Source organism: Talpa europaea (genome assembly GCF_964194135.1).
Source record: "Talpa europaea genome assembly, chromosome: 9".
NCBI lineage: Eukaryota > Metazoa > Chordata > Mammalia > Eulipotyphla > Talpidae > Talpa > Talpa europaea.
In genome coordinates, this window is record NC_140076.1 from 3,912,043 (window position 1) to 3,922,766 (window position 10,724).

Consider the following 10,724-nt stretch of genomic DNA (forward strand, 5'->3'; position numbering starts at 1 on the left):
AATACACCGAGCCCCCTGAGCAGTTTTCTTCTCATCTCAAGCTCATTGCAGGGTCAGGAATGGACACGGTGCAGGTTTTCTAGGATCCAGCAGACTGGGTAAAGGAGGAGTCAGAGTCCTCAGTGGCTTTTGCAGGTTTTTTATTTAGATTACCAGGTACACGGCAGGCAGGGGAGCTGGGAGGCCCGCCTGCCCCCAGCAGGTCTTCACTCTGGGCTCTCGGGCCTTCTCTCGGCTTCTGCTTCTCTTGCTTCTCTCTCGGCTTCTTCTGTCTCGGCTTCTGCTGGCGTCCCCGTGACGCCACCCTTAAAAGCCCAGTCTTAGTCCAGGTGAATCCCATCTACCTAGGCCCACACCCTACTCCAGGTGCCCGCCATCAGGCATGCATTCGGGACCACAGAGTCCGTCATCCATCCTAATGGCGGGAGGGCAGAAAAGCCTGATACTTTTTTCCTTACCCTACACTCATCTACCCGCTTTTTCTCCCTGTTCTTAAGGGTGTTACAGGGAGGCCCTGGAGCTGCGACGCCCTGATCAACTGCCAACAAAGGCCGAGGCGCCTGCCTGCCAATCCAGTCAGCAACACTGGCAGAGGCAGGAGCACAGTTACCGGATGCCCCACCCCAAAATGCTGGTCCCTGTGAAGGAAAGAGCCAGCAGACCGCAGCTCATGAGCCCCAGGTGCAGAGCAGGGAGCGGCCCCTGGTGATTCACCAGAAGCGGTTTCCATGGAGGCTTCACGTGGACCGCAAGATAGCGAGAAAATTCTTCCTCTACTCAGCACAATTGCTAACAGCATGACGGAGCTTTTATTGCCTGCCAGGGGCAGCTCGTTTATTCCTGTCCACAAATCACGAATGGCTCCATGTCATCATCACTTCTTCAAGCACAGGAAGTCTGCCCGAGTTGCCCAAGCCTGCTGCTGGAGGACGTGCCAGGAACCACCCAGGCACTTTGGCCTCCGGGCGTCCCCGCCTCTGCAGCCCAGTTCTCTGAGATGATGCCCGCCCCATGCTCCATTTGGGTGCGATGCCACAACACTGAACTTAGTGTGGGGAGCTGCCCTTGGTTTGCATATCTGCCCATAACCACATACACTATCTAACCTTAGCCTTGGACTGAGGAACACAAACCTTCCTACCTGCTGGCTGCTGAGCCGTCCCCCTGGCAAGGCAAGCTCCAAGCTGGAGGCTGGAAGGAGGAAGGGCCTGCAGGGGCAGGCTGTGGCCCTTCTGTGGAGGGCATTTACAGTTCCAATCACAAAACTTCCCCAACCCCACATTCCTGATGGCATTTCTGGGCCTGTCTTAACATTCCAGACATTTTGATTCTCCACAAACCCTTTAGGATTCCTTTGCAGGGGGCTCCACGGCCCCCCTGTCTTGGTTGTCTCTCTGGGCCAAATCCTGTCTGACTGGTTTGCAGATGGTGAGATTTCGAGAAGAAGCTGCAGAGGGCATTTGTCCGAGCCTGTCAGGGTATTGTGGCTGCAGCAGTGCAGGCAGGGAGGTGGAGATCTGGCCCAGTGGGTGTCTGCGCTGATCTCTGAGGCACCCACGATTTGCAGCTCAGAGTCTCCCGACGCCTGCTGTGAGTGGTGGGCTCCGGGTTGGCACAGATGCTCAGCTTGCCACACCCACAGCCCCTTTGGATGGATGCCCTGACCGGGCAGATCTCCACCGCTTGATGCAGCCTCTGGATCCAGGCTCAGGCCCCAGGGTGGCCAGCCAGGCCACCCGGGAGCTGTGTCCAGTAGGCACATGTCTCGGTGGACTGTGGGTGACCGGCTGACTAAGTTTGGATTCAGGGTCAACAAAGAATGATGCGCTGGAAGAAAAGTGCGGATGTAGAAAGATGTGGAACCAGCTGCAGGCAGAAGCCCAAAAGCTGGAAGTTCATGGGGAGCAGAGTGTGGTGTCTGTTGGAGGCGGGTGATGGTGAAGGGGGCCGCCAGCGGTGGCCCAGCTGCCGTGTCCAGAGGTGTAGGAACATTTCAAGGCTCAGGAGCCCCAGAGCTGGCTGCTCTGACCCTGCCCTCCCTGATTTCTGGTGACCCCCCGCAGGAAGCCTCAGTAGCTGAGGAGCCATTTGAGTCTTGTCTTTGCGATCTGTAAGGACCACATATTCATCTCGACAGTTGGAACGAACGCCCACATTTGACTCATGGAAGAAGCCAGAGTCCGCCCACAGGAGGGAAGTCATTTAAAGCTGTCACTGGAATCGCTGTTTCTTCCATCCCTGTGTGCCAGGCACTGGCCATGGGAGGAGGCAATGGAACAAAACAGAGCCCTGACCTCAAGGAACTTATATTCTAATGGGCTGGGAGGAATGTGTGGGTTCCCTGGACCCAGTTCCCAGCACAAGTGTATGCGGAGCCTTCTTCACGTGGATGACCAGTTCTCAGATACAGCTGCTCCTGATGGAGACAGCATCAGGTTCCACAGGCAAAGGGACTAGGGAAGCCTTCGTCTCCTGTGACTGCCCTCCTCTTCAGCTGCCAGGTCACCAGCCCAAGCTGTTGGTACCTGTGCTTCTGACCAACCTGCTGCCGCTTGGGGGTTCCCATGATCTCTTCCGTAGACTCTGATGCCAGTTGCAAGGCCAGGTTATTACCTGTGCTTCCGATCAGCCATCTACAGACCAGAGGTGCCCAGGACCCGCCTCAGGTTTGATTACTTTGCTAGAATGGCTGACAGAACTCAGGAACCCACTGACTCACAAGATCCCTGATTTATAACAAAGTGAAACAGCACAAAGGACACTTAAAATGGTGCCAAAACAGCCCGAAGGGACAGTACTTAAACAGTGCAATGACCCTGCCGAGGTGGGGGACAGTTCAGCCAATGGGGTCTCCCCTGGGCACACGATCGCAACACCACTCAGGCTCAAGGCCCAGCAACAACAGGGCTTAGTTAATAGACATGAGACTGAGGAAAGGATAGAGTTTTCACGGTCCTGAGCGGCTGGCTGACTCACCCAGATAATGTCCATCGAAACCAGGAAAGTAACATGTAATTGATATTTTATAGTGTAAGTGAAGTATTTAAACTTTCACCACCTACTTTTCAGTGTACGAAAAAGTATACTTTACAATGTATTTTAGAATATACTTTACAATGTATTTTTTCAACCATCTAATGTTTTGGGAAGAAAAATCAACTATTAAAAATATACACAATGTGATGGGGCCTCCCCGGTGGCGCAGCGGTTGAGCGCTGGGTTGCGAAGCTGCCCACAGCCTCTGCAGCGCCGGTTCGATCCCCGGCTGCTCCCCGGCCACCGGAGGAGGGTCCCACATGGCGTGCAGACCTCTCCTGCCGCCCGCTGCTCCCCTCAGCAGTGTCCTTCGGTCCTTCTGCCTGCTCTGCTCCCCGCTCTGGCTCTGGTGAATTCTCTCACCCTCCCGCGCTTCTGACTGTACCCAGTGCTTGTATAAATAAATAAATAAATAAATAAATAAATCTTTAAAAATATATATATATACACAATGTGGGGCCTCTCTGTGGCGCATGGGGTTAAGTTTCAGCACTATGAAGCTATCTGCAGCCTCTGTGGCCTGAGCTCCATCCCGGCCAGGGAGCTGACCCACAGGGCACAGCAGACCTCTCCTGTCTCCCTGCTGCTCCCCTCAGCAGTGTGTTTCAGTAAATCTGCCTGTTCTGTTCTCCACTCTGTCTCTGGGGATCTGGGGAATCCTCTCACCCCTTGCACCTCTGGCCTGTACCCCAGCTCTTGTATGCGTAAATAAGTAAATCTTTACAAAAAAAATTAATATTTTGCTCACTGTGGGGTGTTTTTCTCAGTGACTGAGGTTTTTGGCACCCATTTGAATGTTGCACCCCAGGTTAACGCTCCCCCAAGTTCCTGGCCCAGGTGATGTGGTGGCACTAATAGGAGATTCCAGCGCCTCCCTGGTGGTGCAAGGGGTTAAGTCTCAGCACTAAGAAGCTATCTGCAGCCAGCAGCTGACCCACATGGTACAGCAGGCCTGTACCCCAGCTCTTGTATGCATAAATAAATAAATATTAAAAAAATAAAAGGAAATTCCAGGTGGGCTGAAGGTCATGATCTGCAGGAGGTGTTTGGTGCTGATTACAAGCCCACATAGGACCCCTCTCCGGAGGCAGGGTCGGGGGACACAGGACCATGATCCCTTGCCCCCCCCCAGGAGAAGAGCAGATTTCAGGAGACTTCTAGAGCTGAAGAGAGGATTATGCTGGTGCAGAGGAAACTGTTTAGTCTTTGTGGTTCCTGAAATGAGGACGACAGCAGGGAGGATGTCCCAGGGAGACTGATAGCAGCTGAATTGAAAAGAAAACTAGAATGAATGAACCATTTCCAAAATGATCCATGGTTACTGCCAAGAAGGCTGCTCAGGGAGTCTGCGCCTGTGCCCTCCCTGTCAAAGGGTTTCTTGGTGCACATGCATGCGTGTGTGAGTGTGTGTGTGTGTTAGTTTTAAGGTGAGTTTAATTTACTTTCAATCCTTCTGAGATTTTTAGAATATCTTTAAGGTCATTTGTGAAAACCCAGGATTATAAAGAAGAAGAAAATCAACAAGACACACAACACGAAAACCATAAATGAGAACAAACAAAAACAAGGCTGAGAATTAACAGCCCGGTCTCCCACCTCTCACTCCAGTCATCGCAAATAGATTTTTGCAGGCAGAAAAGACAAAGATGCTTCAGTAAGGACAAAGACGTTTCTGTTACTTCCCCATTAAAGTCTGCCCCATTTGGACAGCGTCCCAGGCCCCCATAATATGGTGCTTATGCACAGCCTCCTGGCAGGAGAGGGGCATCCTGGCCGGTGCCAACGTCCCTCTCATGGTCCCAGCCCAGGGGCGGCCTGGGGTTCACTCTGGACAGAAGCTTTTGCTCCTCTGCCAGCTCCCCAGAAGAAGCTCACATTTGGCAGGGCCTCTTATGCTCTGAGTATAATTTATTCTCCTTCATCAGAAGTTGATTGACCTTGTCCCATTTACTGCAAAGCTCAGTCTCCTAATCCAGGCAGGAGTCCTGAGCAAGGTCTAAGGAACACCTAAAAGTGTATGAAATATGGCGTGGCTGTACACGTTTTCTGTGCCTGTGATTCTACTTTATATTCCTGATGGGCGCTGTGGTCCCCCCAAATGAAGAACCACAGCCCCAGGGGGCGCTTGGATGACTTTTCCTCACTTGCGTGTGTCCTGGAGGAGTGAATGAACTTTGCGTAAACTCTCTAGAATGTCTCTGGACGGGCTGGCCTCCGCCACCTTCCTTTCCACTCCAGGCTCTTTGACTCCTCAGCACTCACAGAAGGAACCATTTCATTTTCTTCCCAGCCTCTGGGTGATGTCCCTGATACTGGGTGGGTGGTCCCTCGCGTGGGTGGTCCAGGCGCCAGCCCTTCCTCGTGGAGACTCTCTGAGGACCCACCAGGCAGTGCTCACTCACACGTGTGCTGTGTGTAGGGGAGTTTTAGGGCACGGGGGTACATCAAAGCTGAAGGAACAAGGGCCTCTCCTTTACTAGAAGCTTCCTTGATTCTGCCGTTTTACCCCGCAGAAGAACATCTTATAGAGAAGGCAGGGAGGGGGGGCCTCCTCCTCTGGAAGGGGAGCTTTCCCGCAGCCAGCTTAACAGTGCTCTAGGCCAGTGTCTATGAAACTGTGCGGGAGAAGATAATCAAAAAGGGAAAAAGAAGACATTAAAAACAACATATCAGTTGTTTCTACCTTTTAAAGAAGGTTCTCATCCAATCAAAAACGTACATCCACAAATGTAGATTCACAGTTTTGGGGTGTTTTAGACACAGGGAAGGGACAGAGCTCCGCCTTCTGTACTCTATGAACTATTCAGAAAACCTCCTCGTGGGGGCCTCCCTGGTGGCACAAAGGGTTAAGATGCAACACTAGGAAGCTGTCTGCAGCCACCGCAGCACGAGTTCGATCCCTGGCCAGGGAGCTACCCACATGGTGCAGCAGACCTCTCCTGCCTCGCCTGCTGCTCCCCTCAGCAGTGGATTTCAGTCATTCTGCCTGTTCTGCTCCTCGCTCTGTCACTGGTGAATCCTCACACCTCTGGCCTACACCCCAGTTCTTCTACAAAAAAAAAAAAAAAAACCCCAAAAACAAACTCACAAAGCTGTAATGTAGTGGGGAATAAAAGAAGAAAGGTTTTAGGGATGATCCAATTTGACTTTGGAACATGGTCCCTTCAGGTGTACCCGAAAACCGTAAATTAGAACCCATTTTATGTGCCCTATGCACATAAAATGCACCAGAAATGAAGAGATTAAATAGCATTACAAGTAACAACAGCCCATTGGCTGGAGCACGGGGCACAGCGCTTGAACACCAGCCTGTACACTGGGCCCCAGGGGAAGTGACAAGGGCGAGTAATGGAGAGAAAGGGGTTGGCGCAGAGACAGACCTGCTCATGTCTCTTATTTGTTGTTATTTTGCTTAGAAAGGAAATGATGTTTTATTTATTTATTTATTATTTTAAAAAATTCATAAAAAAAATTTTTTTTAAAAGATTTGTTTGTTTATTTATTTATGCAAGCACTGGGTACAGTCAGAAGCACGGGAGGGTGAGAGAATTCACCAGAGCCAGAGCGGGGAGCAGAACAGGCAGACTGACGAAATACACTGCTGAGGGGAGCAGTGGGCGTGGCAGGAGAGGTCTGCGCGCCATGTGGGACCCTCGCTGGTGGCCAGGGATTGAATCAGTGCTGCAGAGGCTGCAGGCAATTTCGCAGCCCAGCGCTCAACCGCTGCGCCACCAGGGGAGGCCAGAAAATGATGTTTTAAAGGTCAGCTATGAATGGATGGTGCAGCGAGCACTGGGCGGGTGACCCCGACTCCAGGTAAGGCCAACGGCCCCCCAACTTCTGGCCTCAGCCAGGACCTGGGGCCCGCAGTTTGTGAGTTTCTTTCCCGCTTTTCTTTAAAGTATTGGAGCCCTGCATGGTGTATCCTTCACGTGCCCTTGAATTTACAGACATGGAATCACACTGTTTTTTTCTCCATGTACCTCCCCACTCCCACCCTCACCCCCATGCTCCACACCTGAAGTTCTGCTTACCACGTGTGGTTCTAACCCTGTCGTCCGCTACTTAGGGGTGATCCAACGTATGTCCTCACCTCCCGGGGCTCCCACATCTGTGCTGTCACAGCTGCGGCCAGTGCTGAATATTCTAGGAGGGTCCAATCCTCGTGCTTGTCTTTTGGCCTCCCAAGGTGGCAACCCAGCCCTTCTCACCCTCCCCCGTCCCTACCTGCACCCAGGTGTCCTAGCAGAATGCTGGGAGAATCCTCCTGAGTTTGGCAGGTCCGGTGAGCATATCTCTGGTTTCTGGAGAGGTCTGTGCTGGCCTTGCCTCGGCTGGAAAGACAACCCTTAGAGCTGTCCTTGGCTGGAGTGACTTGATTTTCTTCTAAAAAAACAAGTTGGACCTCCCTGGTAACACCATACTATGAGGTAATCAGCAGCCTCTGCAGCACGAGTTCGACCCCTGGTCAGGGAGCAACCCACATGGCGCAGCAGACCTCTCCTGTCTTGCCCACTGCTCCCCTCAGCAGTGTGTTTCAGTCAATCTGCCTATTCTGTTCCCCACTCTGTCTCTGGTGAATCCTCTCGCCCCCGACACCTCTGGCCTGTACCCCAGTCCTTGTATGCGTAAATAAATAAATATTTAAAAAAAAATAAAAAACGAGCTGATGCTTGACTGGGGCTCTGGGTCACTGGGAATGTTAGGGGGAAAAGGATGTCCCAAAGCAAATTCCATATAGGCTTTGTGGACTCCACCCCCACCCCAGGTCAAAGCCAAAGACACTGGGAACTCCACATCCCATCACCACCAAAGGGAAGGTGGCTGGGACCTGAGGGTGGGGTTAAGCAGCCAGGTGGATACAAAAGGCAGACACGTGGGCTTTGGGGGGCTCTCCATTTTGGGCTCTCTGCCAGCTTGCAGCGTCCGGTCAGCTCTGAGAGTGACTTTGGGTTTCCAGGTCGTCGGATCGGGTAGGACGCATTAAAGACTTTATTTCCCTATTTTCTCCCTGAGTTGTACCTTTTCCTTATTTTCTTTTTCTCTTGTAAATAAACCTTTTATTAACCCTTTTGTGTGTGTCTGTAGTAGAGTATTCATAAGTCTCTTTAAAGCGCGCGGGTGAGGACCCACAGCCAGGAACCCGTTTAATATCGGGGCTGCTCTATAACAGGAACACCGGTGAGTTTGCAGCCTCAAGGTTAATTGAGTGGCTCCTGGCGAGGTGCTGTCTGTCCCGCCAGCCATGCAGTCTGGGTAGAGGCCAGGTGCAGTGGGAGCTGGAAAAGCAAGAGCGCGCAGCCCACCTGGTTTTGGTCCTTTAAGGTCGACAGGGGGCTGTCTCCGAGCCTCCTTCCCAGCAGTCTCTTCAGGAGGTCAGGGGTGGAACCTGAAAGCTTCACCTTTTATCTGTCACTAGGCTGCGCGCGCCCCCCGCTGGCTGGCAGGCTGCTCTGCTCTGTCCCAGGCATGGGATGAGGTGGCTTCAGCCCTGCACAGCCCAGCAAGGCCCGGGTGCTGAAGTGTGAAGACCCGAAGCTGAGCAGGGAGCCCGAGGATAAGGAACCCTGCTCTCCAGTCACCCCATCTTGTTCTGCAGGGTCTGGGTTATTAACCAGGGTGGACCCTGGAGGCCCAAAATGTCCACTTTGGCCCCGGGCCAGTCCCTCAGCGGTCGGGGAGGGCTTGTTTGGAGATGGCTTGCTGGCTCTGCAGAGTGGCCCCAGGACTGCAGAGGGAAATAAAAGCGACCCATTTTTTCAGGCTCTTTTTGTTTTGTCTTCCCTGTGGGCCAGGGCATGTTTCCAAAAATTCCTTTGATTCTTTAGAGAAAAACCTTGTATAATTTAACCAGAGAGGCTCTAGGAATCAAATGCACAGTCACTGCAGGATGCGATAAACAGAAAGTGCAAAATTAGTGATTAGGGTTCTTTTTCATTAATTAACGGCCTGGATCTCCCTGTAGGGGGTCTGTAAAGACTGTGATGTCTTCGGTGGTTCTGGAGAGCCCCTCGGGTTAGATTTAGATTCTGCACAGTCTGGGTGATTCCCTGCTGTAGGGGGCCAGCAGTGCCAGTCCAGATGTGTGACTGGGTGGGGGGTGATGCCCAGGTGACCCTGCCTAAAGGCTGCTCGCTCGAGGATCCTGCTCTTGCCATCTCTGAGGCCAGGGAACTGGGCCTGGGTCCGGACAGCCTTCGGATTATCTCTGCTGGGTGGTAGAAGGACAGATCTGGGGCAAGAAAATGGGGTTAACTGAGCATGACACAAAGATCCAGGGTGACCATGGTCTCTTGAAGATTTTCCCATTTTTGATGTTTTTAAAAAATACATTTTATTACTTGGGGGACTCCTCAGAATCCTCCCAGTGTTATTCTTGTTGATTGCTTTGTGTGCATGTTCTAAAAATGCCAAGCTACAAAGATAACGTACCACTTAGCCTTTTCTCTTAGTATGTTTTCTAAATAAGTTCATCTTGAGCTTCTAGAGACCAAAGGGTGGGTGGGAAATGCAGGGTGAGTGCCCCTTTGGGTTAATGCTTGCGGGTGGGATTGGCTCCACTTGGGAAATGACTCTGAGGCAGGGCTGCCCAGCTCTCAGAGGGTCACCCCAGCAGAGGAGGCTCCCCATGTTAGGAGAGTGGATGTTGTGGGTCCGGGTGTGCAGCTGGAATAACAGTTGCTGCACCAGACGTGAGCGCAGCAAGTGTGGGTGTATTGAGCATGAAGAAAGAACACCTGACAGCAGGAGGGGTCCATGAGAGGATGCCCCTTTACTTGCTGCTGCCCAATGTGCTGAACTATTGATTAGGCACTAGGTGGTGGGGAAGCTTCGTGGTGTTTGTTTTCTGTTCCCTAATTATCCTGTAACAGGATCTTACTCTAGGTGGGAGCTGGCTCCGCAACATTTTTGTAAAACACTTCTGTGTTCCTGGGAGCTGTTTTGTTCCTTCTGTTCACTGCTCTGGTGTTCCCCATGGGTTCTTTTGAAGTAATGCAGAGATTGCCTGAGGAGTCTTGGGAGAGAAACCTCAAGGTAATGAGGAGGGTTGGACTGGGTATAAGAAAAAGCACCCCAATGTGGCTGCACCTGGGGTCCTGCAGGAAAGCTGTGGTCCCAAACTGAGACAAGAGGGCTGGCCTTGCATCCCTGCATCAGCAGGTGGAGTCTGGGTACCTGTCAAGAGGAAAGGGGTTGGGTGTGTTATCTACCACACCTGGCTGTGCCACTGTGTCACGTGAGAAAGGTGCTTAATATCTTCAGCCTTAGTTTGCTCACCTGTTCAGTGGGTCGCCAAATACACCAGTTTTCAGGTTTGTTTTTACATAAAACCCAGTGCCAATGTGGCTAGTAATATGCAAAACAGACAGATTTAGCACAAGACCCAAGCTTTGTGCAAGAAAAATAATGTAAGCTATGAAATGATAATACTTTGAATACATCAGATTCCATGAAATTTATTATTTATATTGATTTCACCTATTTCATTTGACCTTTTAGAATGTGGTTACTAGAAAATTTATTTGCATATGAGATTCACTTGATTCATATGCCTCATTCATACACAGGCGGGAATGTCCAGAAAAAGTTCTCGATTAGTCCATCATTTCATCCGTGAAAAATTATTCTTAGCATCCATATGCTAATTAACCATCACCTGGTGCTAATAGGAGAGAAAAGAGCCAAAG